Source organism: Macaca nemestrina, chromosome 8 (genome assembly GCF_043159975.1).
Source record: "Macaca nemestrina isolate mMacNem1 chromosome 8, mMacNem.hap1, whole genome shotgun sequence".
NCBI classification, from domain to species: domain Eukaryota; kingdom Metazoa; phylum Chordata; class Mammalia; order Primates; family Cercopithecidae; genus Macaca; species Macaca nemestrina.
Genome location: NC_092132.1, coordinates 116,815,899 through 116,833,348, shown reverse-complemented (window position 1 = coordinate 116,833,348; position 17,450 = coordinate 116,815,899). Strand labels below are relative to the sequence as shown.

Here is a 17,450-nt window from a genome sequence, read left to right as displayed (position 1 = left end):
GGAATCAGGTTATATGGTGACTCTCCTCATGTCTTCAGCACCAGAAACACTTAGTATATGTCCTCTTTAGGGGTCAGTTCAACCCTCATCACCCCTAATGATTGGCCCCTAAGGAAAGAATGCCACAAAGAAGAAAGATGCTGGGGAAACATGATCAAGAATAAAGGATGGTGAGAGAATGCACTTGGGCCAAGTCAAGTAACATGTTACTCCTCTCCACCTTACACCAGGAACTCTGACCTGCTCAGCAATAGCCAAGCAGCTCTAGGAAGCCATCATGTGTTTCAGAAATTGCAAAATTGGTACTAGAAGGAAGGAGAGAGGGAGGAAGAGAAGGAGAGAGAGAAAAATGATCTGCTCCCAACTATTCACTAAGCTACAGAAGAATTCACAAATATATAACCTTTCATTTGCAATGTGGTAGCATCCCTGCTTGGAAAGGGGAATATAAAGTTATGGAGATGTAGATAAACAGAAACTAAATGCCAGCTCCCATCCATGACAAGGAAGAACATATATCAAATTCATTAATTATGATCCAGTTTGTGCTTGCACTGTGAAAGATAATCATTTGCCATCAAAGGGATGCCCTTCCCTTATTAAAGCCACTGAGACTCTCAGGAAGTGCTCAAAGGTTTGAAATTCTGTATTTGAATTTCACACATGCTCTTTACTGCTGGGACCAAAACTCAATCAACACTTGATAGTGCTGACACCAACATTCAAGCCACAGGGGTCTTCACTCCTTTACAACAGACTCACAGATTGGGTCTGGCTAATACATTTGCTAATTTGTTCTCCTCTGGATGTGTGTGTGTGTGTATGCACGCGTGTAACTATGCATAAGCCTATACCTTTTTTCAAATGGAGTTGAAGTAGGAGTAAAAGAACCCAGGCCGAGTTAGAGAAGGGAACAACTAACCTCATCTCTCACATGCCCAAGGCTGAGAGGAACCCAGCTGCCCAGTAATGGAATCCATGTCTTCACTTTCATCTCAAAGCCAAACCAAGATGAACAGGTTGCTTAGAGACCAGGCTCCTCTTTCAATTCTGGGGCCGAGTCTTTGGTCCATGCCCAGACAGGGCTTGAGTTAGAAGCCGGAGCTCAGAAGTTATTGCTCTTTCCTTCACAAGTTCTTTGGCAGTACCTTAATTCTGATTTGCCTTTTCCAAGCCTGCTTCTTGCTCTAGGATTCAGGCCGATCCAGAGAAAGTCATTGGATTTCCTGACTCAGGACACTAAGTGCTCAATGAAAGCATATTAAATGGTATTGATGCCATAGATGGACTGTAATGGACTGGAACAGATGGAATATAGTTTAGAAAGACCCTACTGCCAGCCAAAAAGACCTTTCCTTTCCTCAAGCTTCCCACTGAAAGCATAGAGATTTTCACAGAGTCTATAGCATACTATAGCATATAGCACACATAGCCTAACATATGCTATAGCATATAACTTAGTCTATAGCATATAGCACATGTAACATAGCACATACTATAGCATACAAATAGTCTATAGCATATAGCATACAGCCTAACATATATTAGGTTGGTGCAAAAGCAATTGCGCTTTTTGCCATTGAAAGTAATAGCAAAATATAATATAGCATATGCTATATTACATATACTATATTGCTATAGACCATGCTATATAGTATAGTATATGCTATGTTATGTATGCCAAATGCTATAGGCCATGCTATATGCCATAGTAATGGCAAAAACCGCAATTACTTTTACATCAACCTAATACTATATAATATAACATAGTCTAAAGCATGTTGCACATGCAGCATAGCATATAGTATAGCATATAGCATGGTCTATGACTGATACTGTTTGGCTGTGTCCCCACCCAAATCTCGTCTTGAATTGTAGTTCCCATAATCCCCACGTGTTGTGGGAGGGACCCAGTGGGAGGTAATTGAATCGTGGGGGCAGTTTCCCCCATGCTATTCTCATGATAGTGAGTAAGTTCTCATGAGAACTGATGGTTTTATAAGCATCTGGCATTTCCCCTGCTGGCACTCATTCTCTCTCCTGGCGTCCTGTGAAGAGGTGCCTTCTACCATGATTTTAAGTTCCCTGAGGTCAATTAAACCTCTTTCCTTTTTAAATTACCCACTTCCAGGCAGTTCTTTATAGCAGCATGAGAATGGACTATAGCATATAGCACATGTAGCATAGCACATACTATAACACACAACATAGTAACATAGTCTATCGCATACACATGTAGCATAGCCTATACTGTAGCATATCGCATGTTCTATAGCATATAGCACATGTAGCATAGCACATACTCTAGCATGTAACATAGTCTATAACATATAGCATTTATAGCATAGCTCATACTATAGCATATAGCATGGTCTATAACATATAGCATACATAGCCTAACATATACTATAGTATGTAGCATAGCCTGTAGTATATAGTGTATACAGCATAGCACATACTATAGCATATAAAGCATGGTATATACTGTGGCATATAGCATGGTCTATAGCATATAGTGTATATGGCATATAGTATGGTCTATAACATATATCACACATAGCATAGCATATACTATAGCATATAGCATGGTCAATAGTATATAGAATTGTGATATAGCATAGCTCATACTATAGCATATAGCATAATGTATAACATACAGCATACAGCATATGGAGCATACTATATACTATAGCATACAACATAGTCTACAGCACATAGTGATATGGTTTGGATGTGTCCCCACCCAAATCTCGCCTTGAATTGTAATGATCTCCACATGTCAAGAATGGGGCCAGGTAGAGATAATTGAATCATGGGAGTGGTTTCCCCCATATTGTTCTCGTGGTAGCGAATATGTCTTACAAGATCTGATGGTTTTATAAATGGGAGTTCCCCTGCCCAAACTCTCTTGCCCACCTCCACGTAAGATGTGACTTTGCTCCTCAGTTGCCTTCTGCCATGATTGTGAGACCTCCCCAGCCATGTGGAACTGTGAGTCCATTAAACCTCTTTCCTTTATAAATTACCCAGTTTCAGGTATGTCTTTATTAGCAGCATTAGAACAGATTAATACATAGAGCATATATAGCATAGCACATACTATAGCATATAAGGCATAGCATACACTATGGCATATAGTGTGGTCTACAGCATATAGGATACATAGCATAAGGTGTACTATAGCAAACAGCATAGTCTATAACATTTGGCATACACAATATAGCACAGTATATACTATAGCATATAACATAGTCTACAGCATATAGCATATATAACATATCATAAGATATACTATAGCATATAGCATGGTCTATAGCATTTGGCATACACAGGATAGCATATACAATACCATATAGGATGGTCTATAGCAATATATCATATATAACATAGCATAAGATATACTATAGCATATAGCATGGTCTATAGCACTTGGCATACGCAGCATACCATGTACTATAGCATATAGCATGCTCTATAGCAAACTATAGTCTATAGCCTTCTTGAATGTAGGCTGAGTGAGGTAAATCTGCCTTGAAATGAAATTTTTATGCAGTATCAAAGATAATAATAATAATACTGAATCCTCTCACAGCCTAATGAGGTGCTGTTGTTATCTTCATTTCGCCATGAGAAACTCTGGCCAGAGAGGCGAGGTAACTTGCTCAAGATCATACAGCTAAGAAGGGACAGAGAAGAAATTCAGAGCTGGCCCTTTGTGAATAAACTAGGTGTGGGCAGGCAGGAGGCCCGGTCCTCTGTGTGGTATATTATTTGGGTGGCACATCTTCCCAACTCCAGAGGACCCATAAGAGGCATGAATGCAACACACACTCTTGAATTACCGACAGAGGGATTTCCTCCCTGCGATTTCTCTTGCTTTGGTATCAAGCACTGAGCTGTCCTTGTAGCTCTCTCGTGAACAGGCGAGGGCAGGTCTGACTGTGTTGAACAGAAGGGAAGGTTGAAGCACAGAGAGGCACAATACAGTGAGAAGTCGGAGGTCAGGCCCAGATTATAACTTGAGTCACCTGGCCCCATCGCCAGTCACTCCCAGCCGCAGGGCACAGCCCTGCCTCCTCCTCTCCCACCTGTGTCTGTGCCCTGCCAGCCTGAGGCACTGGCAGCCTGAGGCATCAGGGATCAAGTCTTTCGGATAGAGTTCTTGACACCAGATGCTTTTGGAGTGGCCAGGCAGGGCAGGGAGGGTGACTCTTGCGGGGGAAGGAAGGACACTATTTCCAAAAATAGAGTAAGAAAAGACCGGAGGAGTAAGCAGTGTGCCCCAGAGACGAGAAGCGCCAGGTCCAGCAGGAGAGAGGGAGCTCAAAACACCACATCCAGAGAGCCCAAGGCTCCACTCAGGATCAGCAAGCACCCACTCCACCCCGAGTGCCAATTACCCACATTTTCCTACACAGCACCCATATTTCCTCCTCCTGGCTCCATGACCCGGCCCCAAAGGCAATTTTTAAAAGGGGATTTCTACGCCTAGGCTGTGTTGTTGTTTCTCCCTTCTCTCAACTCCCATCGAAGCTTCTTTCTGAAACTCTCTAAAGAGGAAAAAGCGAGATGCATAATTTACATATCCTAATGTGTATGAATTCTAAAATATGACACTCTTCCTCCACAGGGCCTCCTTCTAGCAAGCTGGTCCCTGGTCAAAACCGTTGCTTGCCTCCCACCCTGAACATCTAACTGCACCTGCTATGTACCAGACACCAGACTCAGCACTGACAGCAACACAAAGAAGTAGAAAATAAAGTTACCGCCCTAAAGATAATTGAAGTCTAGGAAATTTAAGAGTTTTTTTTCTGCCACTACAAACACAGATAGGCCAGTGATGACCTGTGCCTCAGCTGTCCTTCTGTGTCCTTTGGCAAACTGTTCCATCCTCTCTCATAAAGATCAGATGGCAGGAGCCGGCCACTCTTTCAGGGAATGATGATAGTGGATATTAAGTACCTAGTCAGTGCCACGCACTGCGCAAGAAGTTTGACAAACATTCCTTAGGTCCCCAAGTCTACTCTTCAAGAGAGGTACTGTAATCTCCACTAAGACGTCTTGTCTCTGGTAAGTCAAGCAAACTCTCCACAATACCCCAGCCAGTGAGGGCAGAGAAGGGATTTAAATCACATGCCCCAGAATGTGGTGGAACCACCCCTGAACAGAGTGGGTGGTTGAATCACACTAATAATTGGATAAACTGTCAAGACCAACTTCCTCGGCATTTACTGAACACATGCAAAAAAACACAATGTTTAGATTGATGGCATAAATGAGGACAACCTGGAGAGCAAATATAGCAATATCCATCAAACTTCTAAAGATACAAATCCTACATGCCAGAAATTTCATTTATGTGAATTTATCCCACTGTACAAGGATGCTCACTGAAGCACCATTTGTAATAGAAGACAAAGCTGGAATCAACCTAAATGTTTATCAATAGGTAAGAGGTTAAACTGGTTCATCCATAAAATGAAATATTAATACTGTGCATTCATTAAAAAGAATGAGATATGCCTACCATGAATACATGTTTATAAAATGTTCTTTAATGAAAAAGCAAGTTTCAGTATTATATGTATAGTGTGATCCTGCTTACACTTAAAAGAATTTTAGGCCAAGCAGGTTGGCTCATGCCTGTAATCCCAGCACTTTGGGAGGCTGAGGCAAGCAGATCACCTGAGGTCAGGAGTTCGAGACCAGCCTGACCAACATGGTGAAACCAAGTCTCTACTAAAAATGCAAAAATTAGCTGGGCATGGTGGCGGGCACTTGTAATCCCAACTACTCAGGAGGCTGAGGTAGGAGAATTACTTGAACCCAGGAGACAGAGGTTGCAGTGAGCTGAGATGGCACCACTGCACTCCAGCCTGGGCAACAGAGCAAGACTCGATCTCAGAAAAAAAAAAAAAAAAAAAAAAGCATTTTATATATAACACACATACATAAATATACAACATATCACACTTAAAATGCCTAAAACAAGGTTCTCCAACCCCCAGGCCACGGATCAGTACCAGTCCATGACCTGTTAGGAACTGGGCTGCACAGCAGGACTTGAGCGGCAGGCAAGTGAGCGAAGCTTCCTCTATGTTTATAGCTGCTCCCCATCGCTCAAATTACTGCCTTAGCTCCGCCTCCTGTCAGATCAACAGTGGCCTTAGATTCTCATAGGAGTGCAAACCCTATTGTGAACTGTGCATTCGAGGGAATCTAGGTTGCACACTCCTTATGAGTATCAAATGCCTGCTAATCAGTCACTGTCTCCCATCACCCCTAGATGTGACTGTCTAGTTGCAGGAAAACAAAGTCAAGTCTCCCACTGATTCTACATTATGGTGAGTTGTATAATTATTTTATTATATATTATAATGTAATAATAATGAAAATAAAGTGCACAATAAATGTAATACGCTTGAATCATCCCAAAACCATCCTTGGAAAAACCGAGTCCATGGAAAAACTGCCTTCCACAAAACCAGTCTCTGGTGCCAAAAAGGTTGGGGACCACTGGCCCAGAAGACACACAGAACCTTTAACAATAGTTACTGCTAAAGAGTGGGTGGGACACTTTCAGAATTACTTGGATTGCTTTTACAGACCCTATACTACTTTCAAAGCTTTTAACGATACTTATAGCAAGCCTGTTAGAAATAATTGCTTCAACATAGGCCGTCCTCCCCAAAAGCTTCAACATAGACTGTCCCCAATGAACCTACAGCCCCAGACTTTGAGTTCCTCTGCAGGGGCCTTCGTGGTAACACAGGACTGCTTGAGCCACTGACACGTCACTCTTGCCTGGTCTTTTCCTCAGGAGCTGCAGACCTGAAGGAGAATAGAGAGATCCTGGTGGGCTCCGACACCAGCAGATGTAGATCCAAATCTGTCTTCAGGACACTGTGTGGGTCAGGCATTCTCTGAAACCCAAGCTTCTTCATCTCTAAAATGGGGGCTGTGCTAGAACCCACCCCATAGGACTTCTGGGAGGGCACATTACAATGAGGAATGTTAAAGCACTTTTTAAAGGCCAGATTGGAAATGGACAAAAGCAACTGAAGTCATCTTTGATTGGCACCTCTCATTGGAAAGACTGGGTCATCAAAGGAAGCTGTTCCCATCCTAATCCTGACACCACCATCTCCCTGTCTGCATTAACATGGCAACGTGAGGGAAACTGCCAAGTGTTCACAAACTCCCCAGAGAACGTCGCCCACCCCTCACGGGCTGGAGGTCTGAGATTGTGAGGCCATGGAAATGACCTCAGTGCAAAGTGCCCTCCAAAAATGAGTCTTATGTGTCAGTTTCCAAATCCCCAAGTAATACCAGTTCATTGGCCCATTGGTTAAAATCACCAATGGCATATCTGATGGCTGCCCAGAGACCCAAGGTGCTGAAACAGCAGAGAGTCAACCCAGGAATCCTTCAACAATGAGCCTCACATGATCCCTAAACTCAGCCCTTCACTCATCCCCTCCCGTTTCCCCTCTTCTCCCTCAATTTCCTACCACTGCCTCCCCACATCCACTGTGAATTAACCCTCCCTACATCAACAGAAATTCACTCCCTTAAAAACACCCCTGGGCTGGAGAAAATATCATTAACTTAATAGGCTGGTATCATGATATTAAATAATGATGATCATAATCAGAATATAGACTTTGGAAAAAGAAAACTGAGTTGGAATTCTAACTCCACCACTTATTAGGGAAGTCATCGTAGATAACTAAACCTTGCTTGCCTCCGTAAATTGGGGTTGATTATAAAACAACTCGCACCGTTGTGAGAAGATAAGTGGAGGAAGCTGCTGCTATACAAAGGTTAGTTGGAAATGTACATGAGGATTATTAAACTGCCCGATACTAAGGGTTTCCACTGTTAGGTAAGGTGACCCTTTCAACAAGCCCAGGAGGTGTCAAATGAGGAGACAAGAGCCTCCAGGAGACTAAGCCATTTCCCCAAAGTCATTCAACTGGTTCGGGGTACATGAAGTGAGGTTTTCTGATGCTGAGCCCAGCGTTCTCACCAACATGTGGACAGGGCTGGAGGGGCAGGCAAGGTTGAGTGAGACTGCATGGGTCTTTCAGACTCACCACCAGCCCAACTTGCCACCCAGGAGAAGGCAAGAGGGTGTAAGCCCCAGAAGTATCTGGGGCTGGAGGGCAAGGCTAAGTCACAGAAGCATGACAAGATGAGGAACAGCAAACGGGCTTCCAACAGCTTACTCAGGGGACAATCCAACACCAGCTCCACCAACAGGCCTTGGACGCCAGCAAGGCTGAGGGCAATGAAAATTCCCACAGCCTTCTGCGCTCTCAAGCAATGACTCCATCAATCTATGAATACTTGTTGAGCACCTACTCTGGAAAAGGCACAGGATGGAGCCTCAGAGGAGCCAGAAAAATGAGCCTGCTAAGCTCTCACTGTCTTCCGTGTGCTGCTGTGTCTCCTCCTAGGAATGTGTTTTCTCTGTGAGGAATGTGTAATCCCTCTTGTTGGGGAGAGAACATGCAAATGCATAAAAATGTAATTAAACCCACAGTAGGAGGGGCTAAGATCCCAGCAGAGTGCCAGGAATATGAGTTTTAGGTGTCCAGAGAGAGAAGGAAGGAGAGAATTCCAAATGGCTGGCAAAGCCAGGGAAGGGCATAGCCCTTCGTTCCATTGGGGTTTTGAGTGTAAAAACAAAAAAACATTCTCCCTGTCTGCCAACTATGACAGAGTGGAGTTAAAGCAGGATTTCACATGGGGAGCTGTGCCTCAATTAGGGGCGTCATTATCTGAATATTTAATTACATAATAGAAAACAACAGATTGCACTACATGTAGCAAAGGTAAGTCAACACAAAAACACAAGAAAAACGCGTGCATCCTCAGATATACATGTGTGTGTGTGCGCGCGCGCGCGCGCGCTGGGCCACAGCGGAAAATACGTTTCTTGCTGTGGATTATGGTCCAAGTTTAAAATACACTGAACTAGAATGGAGAGGGAAATGACCCTGGAGAAAGGTACTATATTTAAGAAAGAAAGGAGTGAGCAAAGGTGAAGGCTAAAGAGGAGAGAGAGCATGGAAACGAGTCCTGGTCTCTAGCTCCCCTCCTGCTGGAGTCCTGCCCACATCCCTGGCCAGAGTGTGCTCCCTCCATGCTGGCCTCCCCTATCCTCTCCGCACCCCCAGTCTGAATCCTTCCCTTCCGGCAAACTGGCAGTGATTATCCCATGGCCTTGGCTCCTCAGACCTCCCACATCTCCTAGCACCCTACACCAGGCCTATCATTCTTTAAGTGTTTCATGTGCAAGGCCAGAGAACCCTGGGCCTAGAGTAGCTGTGTGACTTTGGGAAAATCACTGAGCCTCTCTGAGCCTCTTAATCTGGCAGTGATGAATGATAACTGAATGCATCTTGTCTCTTTTATAATACCGTAAACATCTCTCGAGGGAGAACCGTATCTTCCACTAATTTTGTAAACCACTGCCCATTGGTGTGGTGAATAGTGCTAGACACATGTAGATACTTGATATTATTACTTAACTTGGAAACTGTGCTGTGTAAAAGGAGGAAGAAATTAATTCCTTCTATACCAGCATGATAGCAACAGCTGACACACACACAGCACAGAAGAGGCAGTTTATAAGCATGCAAGTTATAAAGTTACACCATACCCCCAACACACACTCAGAAATAAACCATGCTCTACTTATCACCATCTTGAAATTCTTAATAATTTCTGAGCAAGAGACTCACATTTTCACTTTGCACTAAGCATTGCAAATGCTGCAGTCTGGCTTAACCACATCTACAAAGACACACTAACAAATACATTTTGGGAATGTGTTGACTTCTTTAAAACTCTCCCTTCTAGGAGTTAGAACAGGTGGTGTTGACCTGTAAAGCGTGCATATAAAATTTCTCATCTGGCCAAGGGTGAGATTCCCATGTCAAGCAGCTGATCTCCCCTACAAGGGAACTGCCAGACACTGGTTTGCGATGACAGGGCTTTGGTCCCACCGTGAAATTCATTTGTGAGTAATGAGTACTGAGCCCTGTCTAGTGGTTCTCACAGTGCCTCCTAGACCCTCAGGAAAGCCAGCCTTTGAGATAAAAGCTTAACCATCCTGCCCACTAAAAAGAATGTAGGAGGAAAGACGAAGTTCGTCCAAATCACTCCTGTTTCTCCCTACAAATACTGTCAAAGCAACACTAGATGAGCAAAAGCTAGAACACAAAGCTTGGGAGTGTTTAAAAAAAAAAAAAAAAAAGGCTGAGTCTTGGTCCAGTCCTTTGCCCTCCAGAAAAGCCATGATCAGATGGCTAAATAATACTGTTTAGCAAACATAAGGACTCTAAGAGCTCAAATAAAGGCAAATTGCTGCAGGAAAGGCCTGGACAGGAGGTGGAACTTCAGCTGTGCATGGAGGCAGCAGCATCAGCAATGGCTCCAAGGCGACCCCTGAACTTTATCTGCAGGAAACACCCAGGAGAGTGGCTGCTGGAGCAGATGGAGCAAACAGAGGTGCTATGTGGGGAGTAGAAAGAAATATGAGGATTCCTCCAGGGGTGCTTCTCATGACAGCCAAGGTGGCTGTACTTGATCTTACGGATAATGAGAAAACAGATAGACCCCAAGCCTGGTTCCACCTAGGGAGAGAAAGCCCAAAGAAACCGACTGCAAGGCTGAACTCCCAGCAGAAAGGCCACCTGCTTCAGGAAGCAGCTCCTGCTCACCATGTGCAGGGAGGCTGGTCGAGATTCGCTGCCTCAAGCCACACCAAGGGCCGCACACATACACATCCCACGAAAGGAGGGAGGCTGGGGGCAGAAAGGCCAGGTCTGCCTGTGAGAGATCCTCGCTCCACCCACCCTGGGTCTCTGCCCCTTCTGCCTGGCTTTCCAGATTCCAGCTGTCCTGCCTGGGAGGCTCCTCCAGCTGTGGCCAAATTAGTCACATCTGCCCTGGCCCCTCATTGGTTTCTCACCACATGTGTATGGTACATTGCAATTTGCAAGGTGCTTGTCACAAAGATTGTCTCATTTAATCCTCAAGAGTCCTGGGAGGCTGGCTGGGGAAATGAGAATCAGGAATCCAGGGCTGCAGGCATCTGATTCTAAACCCATGCACCTTTCTCAAGTATAGTGATTTCCCTCTTATTTGGGCTTGTAGAGCCCTTATCTCCACCACAGTATTATTTAGCCATCTAGGCATGGCTTTTGTGGAGGGCAAAAGACTAGACCAAGACTCAGTCTTTTTTTTAAATACAAAAATCACAAAGAGAATCCTGGTTACTTAACTTCTGTGTGCCTATGTCCTTATCTATAAAGACCCGGATCACTGTGATTAGAATACTGCTCATACTCCATTAGATTATTTCTTCATGTGGATCCCCACTACCGGTGATCTTGACAGTGATATGGGTCTTTGTCTACCCAGCACCTACCACATGACCCAGCATGGTTGGCCTACACATAGGCTGAGTGATGGGCTTACACCTGACATCCTTGCTCAAGGGTGCAGATGGCATCAATTGCTGTCAGGTGAATTTAAAAGGGAGAAAGGGAAGAAGGAAGGAAGGGAGGGAGGGAGGGAGGGAGGAGGGAAGGAAGGAAGGAAGGAAGGAAGGAAGGAAGGAAGGAAGGAAGGAAGGAAGGAAGGAAGGAAGGAAGGAAGGACAGAAGGAAGGAAGGGAGGGAGGAAAAGAGAAAGGGAGGGAGCGAGGGAGGAAGGAAAGAAGGAAGGGAAGGAAGGAACAAATGAACGAAAGAAGGAACGAATGAAAGAAGGAACGAATGAAAGAAGGAAAGAAGAGAAGAAGGGAGAGAGGAAAGGAGGAAGGGAGGAAGGAAGGAAGAAAGGAAGGGAGGGAGGGAGGGAATCAAGGGAGGGAGGAAGGGAGAGAAGGTAGGAAAGAGGCAAGAAGAAAGGAAGGAAGAGAGGGAGAGATGGAGGGAGGGAGGGAGGGAGAGAGGGAGGAAGGGAAGAAGGAAGGAAGGAAGGAAGGAGAAAGGGAGGGAGCGAGGCAGGAAGGGAAGGAAGGAATAAATGAACAAAGGAAGGAACGAATGAAAGAAGGAAGGAAAAGAAGAACAAAGGAAGGGAGAGAGGGAAGGAGGGAGGAAGGAAGGAAGGGAGGGAGGGAGGATGGAAGCAAGAAAGGGAGGGAGGGAGGAAGAAAGGGAGGAAAGAAGGAAGGAAGGAAAGAGAAAGGGAGGGAGCGAGGGAGGAAGGAAAGAAGGAAGGGAAGGAAGGAATAAATGAACAAAGGAAGGAACGAATGAAAGAAGGAAGGAAAAGAAGAAGAAAGGAAGGAAGAGAGGGAAGGAGGAAGGAAGGAAGAAAGGGAGGGAGGGAGGAAGGAAGGAAGAAAGGGAGGGAGGGAGGAAGAAAGGGAGGAAGGAAGGAAGGAAGGACAGGAGGGAGGGAGGAAGGGAGGGAAGGTAGGAGGGAAAGAGGGAGGGAGGGAGGGAGGAAGGAAGGAAGGAAAGAAGGAGGGAAGGAAGGGAGGGAGGAAGGGAGAGAAGGTAGGAGAGAGGCAAGAAGAAAGGAAAGAAAAGAGGGAGAGATGGAGGGAGGGAGAGAGGGAGGGAGGAAGGAAGGAAGGGAGGGAGAGAGGAAGAAAAGAGAAAGGGAGGGATCGAGGGAGGAAGGAAAGAAGGAAGGGAAGGAAGGAACAAATGAACGAAGGAAGGAATGAATGAAAGAAGGAAAGGAAAGAAAAGAAGAGAAGAAGGGAGAGAGGAAAGGAGGAAGGAAGGAAGAAAGGAAGGAAGGGAGGGAGGGAGGGAGGGAATCAAGGGAGGGAGGAAGGGAGAGAAGGTAGGAGAGAGGCAAGAAGAAAGGAAGGAAGAGAGGGAGAGATGGAGGGAGGGAGGGAGAGAGGGAGGAAGGGAGGGAGGAAGGAAGGAAGGAGAAAGGGAGGAAGCGAGGGAGGAAGGAAAGAAGAAAGGGAAGGAAGGAACAAATGAACAAAGGAATGAATGAAAGAAGGAAAAGAAGAAGAAAGGAAGGAAGAGAGAGAAGGAGGAAGGAAGGAAGAAAGGGAGGGAGGGAGGAAGGAAGGAAGAAAGGGAGGGAAGGAGGAAGAAAGGGAGGAAGGAAGGAAGGAAGGAAGGAAGGAAGGAAGGAAGGAAGGAAGGAAGGAAGGAAGGAAGGAAGGAAGGGAGAGAGGGAGGAAGGAAAAGCATAAAAGAGAGAGAGAGGGAAAGAGGGCGCAGACTCCATTTTCTCCTTCCTTCCCTCTTTGCCCCATCCCGGGAGAACACAGTCCTTCTGACTTTCATGTACACTATGACGGTTATAATAGCAGCTTTACATGCTTCAAGGGACTGTGGTGCAGAGCACACAGGAACGGGTGGTGCGATCAAGTACTGTCTTAGCAAAGCGCTGTGTGCAAATGAAACACTCAAGACAGCACATGGCAGTGCCATTTCTGGGCCATGGTCCACAAAACCTTAACAACAACTGCAAGGGTGAGTACTGTGTGCAGAGAGGGTGACTCCCCAGAGGGAGGGCCAAAGGAACTCTTCTGACTTACAGAGCTGTGAAGCCCTAAGACCCCCTCCACACACACACACATGACACTAACATTCTCCCTTCCCGCCACCCCCAGGTCCCCCAACTGCAAGTTTGAAAAGAAAAGTAGTGACAAAGTTCCTGCATACATTTCTTTTAATTAAGCACACACACAAAAAGAACCACTCCGGGTTTTGGCTGTTGTACTTTTGTTCCCTGGTCTGTTTGTACTTATTCAGAAATTATATAATTTTTTAAAAAATATATTAAGTAAATACGCACATCAGCCTGTCAAGTTACCTGGGCTCACCTTCACTTGGGAACCACGCTGACAGCCCCTTTATTTCTCTTACTTGTTTTTAAGCACAAAATATGTCACACCTGGAAGTAATTAGCATAATTTTTACTAATTTATAGCTAATTACACAATTACTTTTCTATGAAAGGTTCTGGAAAGACACTTGAAGTAAGTTTCATGAAATCTAGTGGCAAGAAATTGCTTGAAAACATTTTGTTAGCTTCAAACATTTAGGAGGAGGGAGGGGGAACGCCCAATAAAGTAATTCTTTCCTATTTCAGAGTGTTCAAATATGACAGGGATATAATTTCTCCAGTAATTTACAAAACAGAATGTCTAGATGTCTCTGCTAAGCCAACCTAATCAGAGACTGCTCTAGGGAAAGGCTCCAAAAAGGAGCATTGTCAACAGCACCCAACATAGCACCTAAAGGCCCTATTTTTTTTTTTTTTTAATGCAATTGGTTTCCCAACAGAACTAAAATTTGGCAATGACTCTGCCTCCAGGAGTAAACCAACCTCTTAACAGAACGTGAACCCTGGCAGGTGTCTTGCTCAGCTCCTGAGAACAGGTGAGCAGGTAAGCTCAGAAGGTCTGTCATGGATTCAAATCTTGGAGCCAATAGATTCTCAAAGTGAAGTTCCAAGATGTCAAGCTTGAGTGAATACTTTTTAGAGAGTGCAAACAGAAACAAAAAATATTCTCCAATTCAACTCATTCAACTCACTTTTTTAAATTTATTTCAATTGAAAATAATGCTTATTTTTTCCGATTATTATAGAAATATGTTTTCATTGTAGAAAATTTGGAAAACTGACCACTGGAAAGAAATAGGAAAATTGGTACAAATCATATTACCAAAAGACTAATGTTGAAGTCCTGTCATATTTTAATCCAGTCCTTTTGTCTATGTGTGTAGATATGCCATATTTTGTTTAATCAACTCCTTACATTTGGATATTGAACTCATTTACTTTTTAAACTTTAATAAATAACAATATGGTGAATATTTCTTATACATAAGTATTTGTGCTCAGCTGTGCTAGTTACACTTTAAAATTAATATTATTTCTGTAATTTCTTGTTTTATTTATTCATTCTGTATTTCTATCATCTATCAATTTTATAACATTTCTCTATGAAATTATAAATTATCTAGATATTATCTAGATATGCTATTATTTAACAAATATCATATCTGAGATATAGTATATCTTTCCATGACTTGGAAATTAATTTAGATTTATAAGGCATTTTCATTTACTGAGTGAGCTAACAGTTATTAAAGACTTACCATGTGCCAGGCACTGCGCTCCATGCATTACACGTGATTAGTTAATTTATCATCGATATTCAAGAGTGGTTAATAGCATAGACCTGGAGGTGGACAGCATGCGTTCCAGTCATAGCTCTGCTACTCATTGGTTTTAGGACCTTGTGAAAATTACTTTATTGTTCTGTAGCTCAAGGATCCCCTCTGTGAATCCATATAGAGTGCTTGAAAAGACTAGCTAAAAAAATTCACAAACCTCTCATAAACATACAAGATCAGCACTCTCATTTCCATTTTACAGATAAGAAAAACAAGCCTTAAAGATAAGTTGTTAAAGGTTCCATGGGAATAAATAGGAACAGGCTTTCACCTCAGTGTGATTATAGAGCCCGCCTGCTGAACCTCTGCGCTATCCTGTCTCTCTGTGTCTATGGGAGATCGTTAAACTCGGTTCTTTTCTGCCTGTTTTTTTTTTTCTTTTATTTTCTTTCTTTCTTTTTTTTTTTCCACCATCATTTAGCTAGTTAGTGACAGAGCCAGGACCCAAACCTACTTATTATTGAGTCTTTTTACTAATGCACTGTGATATTGCCTTCTATCATCCTGACAGACCTTCTGTTATGGCTCGTATTGGATTTTTCCTGTTTTGTTGCTGAAGCTATCTTCCATTAGTTATCTTGCTTTTCCTCACTCATCTCTTTAGATTCATCATTGCCTGAACACTTATTTCATTATTTTATGCTCTCTTTCACAAAAAATATAGGTGGCTTATAGAAATATCTACAAGACAAGATAAAATAAAATGAAACAAATCAGAGCAAACAAAAAGATAGAAACCTAGTTAAATAATCAGGATAATTCAACCATTATTGGCACTGAAACCAGAGACATATTTCTCCTATGGCCTTTTGTGACCAAAGGTAGTAAGTATCCTTAGAGAACAAGTTCAGGGGAATTTATGTTAGCTGGTCACTTCAGAAAAAGCAGATCTACAGTGATGCTGATAACATGCATCTAGGTATGAAGGTCTTTGAAGCAGCACTGCCCCCTTTGGAGACACTTCCTTGGTAATATGCAAGACAATCATATACAACCAAGTTTTCCTGCTCAATATGCCAGTGGAGCCTTCTATATGAAGGCCTGATAAGTAGACCATGTCGTTTGGACCACATTGCATATAAATTGCTTTTCTCGATGTAACTCAGTCACTTCCAACTGGCAGTGATTAGGTGCAGGTCCAGCACTTCATCAGGTGCCTTCTGGCTCACCATAGTAAGGACTCTTCTGCATACCATGCTGAAGGATGCCCATTTTTCTAGTTTTTTGGTGGGAAGATAGAGTGGCAGTGGCATTGTGATGCTTCCTCTGAGCACATGTTGTTGCCTACCATGCAGAAAAAAATGCCCTGGAGAAGCTGAGCTGCACGCAGCTCCCACCTAAGCAGTCAGGGCCATAGGCAGGAGCTGTTTTCTCCCCAGGATGGGGCCCCAAGCCACCGCAGTGGCCCCTCAAGTGGGTCCTGAAGGAACCAGAACTGCTCTCTTTCTCATTAACTCAACTCACATCTTTTAAGCCCCCACTCAGTGACTGGTACTTAATGAGAATATTTACAAAGGAAACCATTCTTGCTTTCCCTCGTGTGCTAGTCCATTTTGCATTGCTATAAAGAAATACCTGAGACTGGGTAATTTATAAAGAAAAGAGGTTTATTTAGCTCATGGTTCTACAGACTGTACAAGAAGCATGGTGCAGGCCAGGCGCGGTGGCTCACACCTGTAATCCCAGCACTTTGGGAGGTTAAGGTGGGTGGATCATTTGAAGTCAGGAGTTTGAGACCAGCCTGGCCAACATCTCTACTAAAAATTCAAAATTAGCCGGGCATGGTAGCAGATGCCTATAATCCCAGCTAATTGGAAGGCTGAGGCATGAGAATCGCTTGAACCTGGGAGGTAGCAGTTGCAGTGAGCCGAGATTGTGTCATTGCACTCCAGCCTGGACGACAGAATGAGACTCCATCTCAAAAAAAAAGAAGAAGAAGAAGAAGAAGAAGAAGAAGAAGAAGAAGAAGAAGAAGAAGGAGAAGCATGGTGCCAGCATCTGCTCCTGGTGAGGGCCTCAGGAAGCTCCCAATCATGGAGGAAGGGAAAGGGAGAGTCACAGTGTCATATGGGGAGAGAGGGAGTGTATTAGTCCATTTTACACTGTTATAAAGACATTACCAAAGACTGGGTAATTTATAAAGGAAAGAGGTTTAATTGGCTCACCATTCTGCATGGCTGCAGAGGCCTCAGGGAACTTACAGTCGTGGTAGAAGGGGAAGCAGGCACATCTTACATGGTGGCAGGTGAGAGAGAGCATGTAAAGCAA

The 17,450-nt window shown here is 43.8% G+C and overlaps 1 long non-coding RNA gene across 3 annotated transcripts in view; it reads right to left on the bottom strand.

Moving 5' to 3' along the window:
• LOC105476588 (uncharacterized) overlaps nt 1-17,450 on the bottom strand; it is a 175,457-nt gene that overhangs the window by 89,908 nt on the left and 68,099 nt on the right. The window lies entirely within an intron of this gene.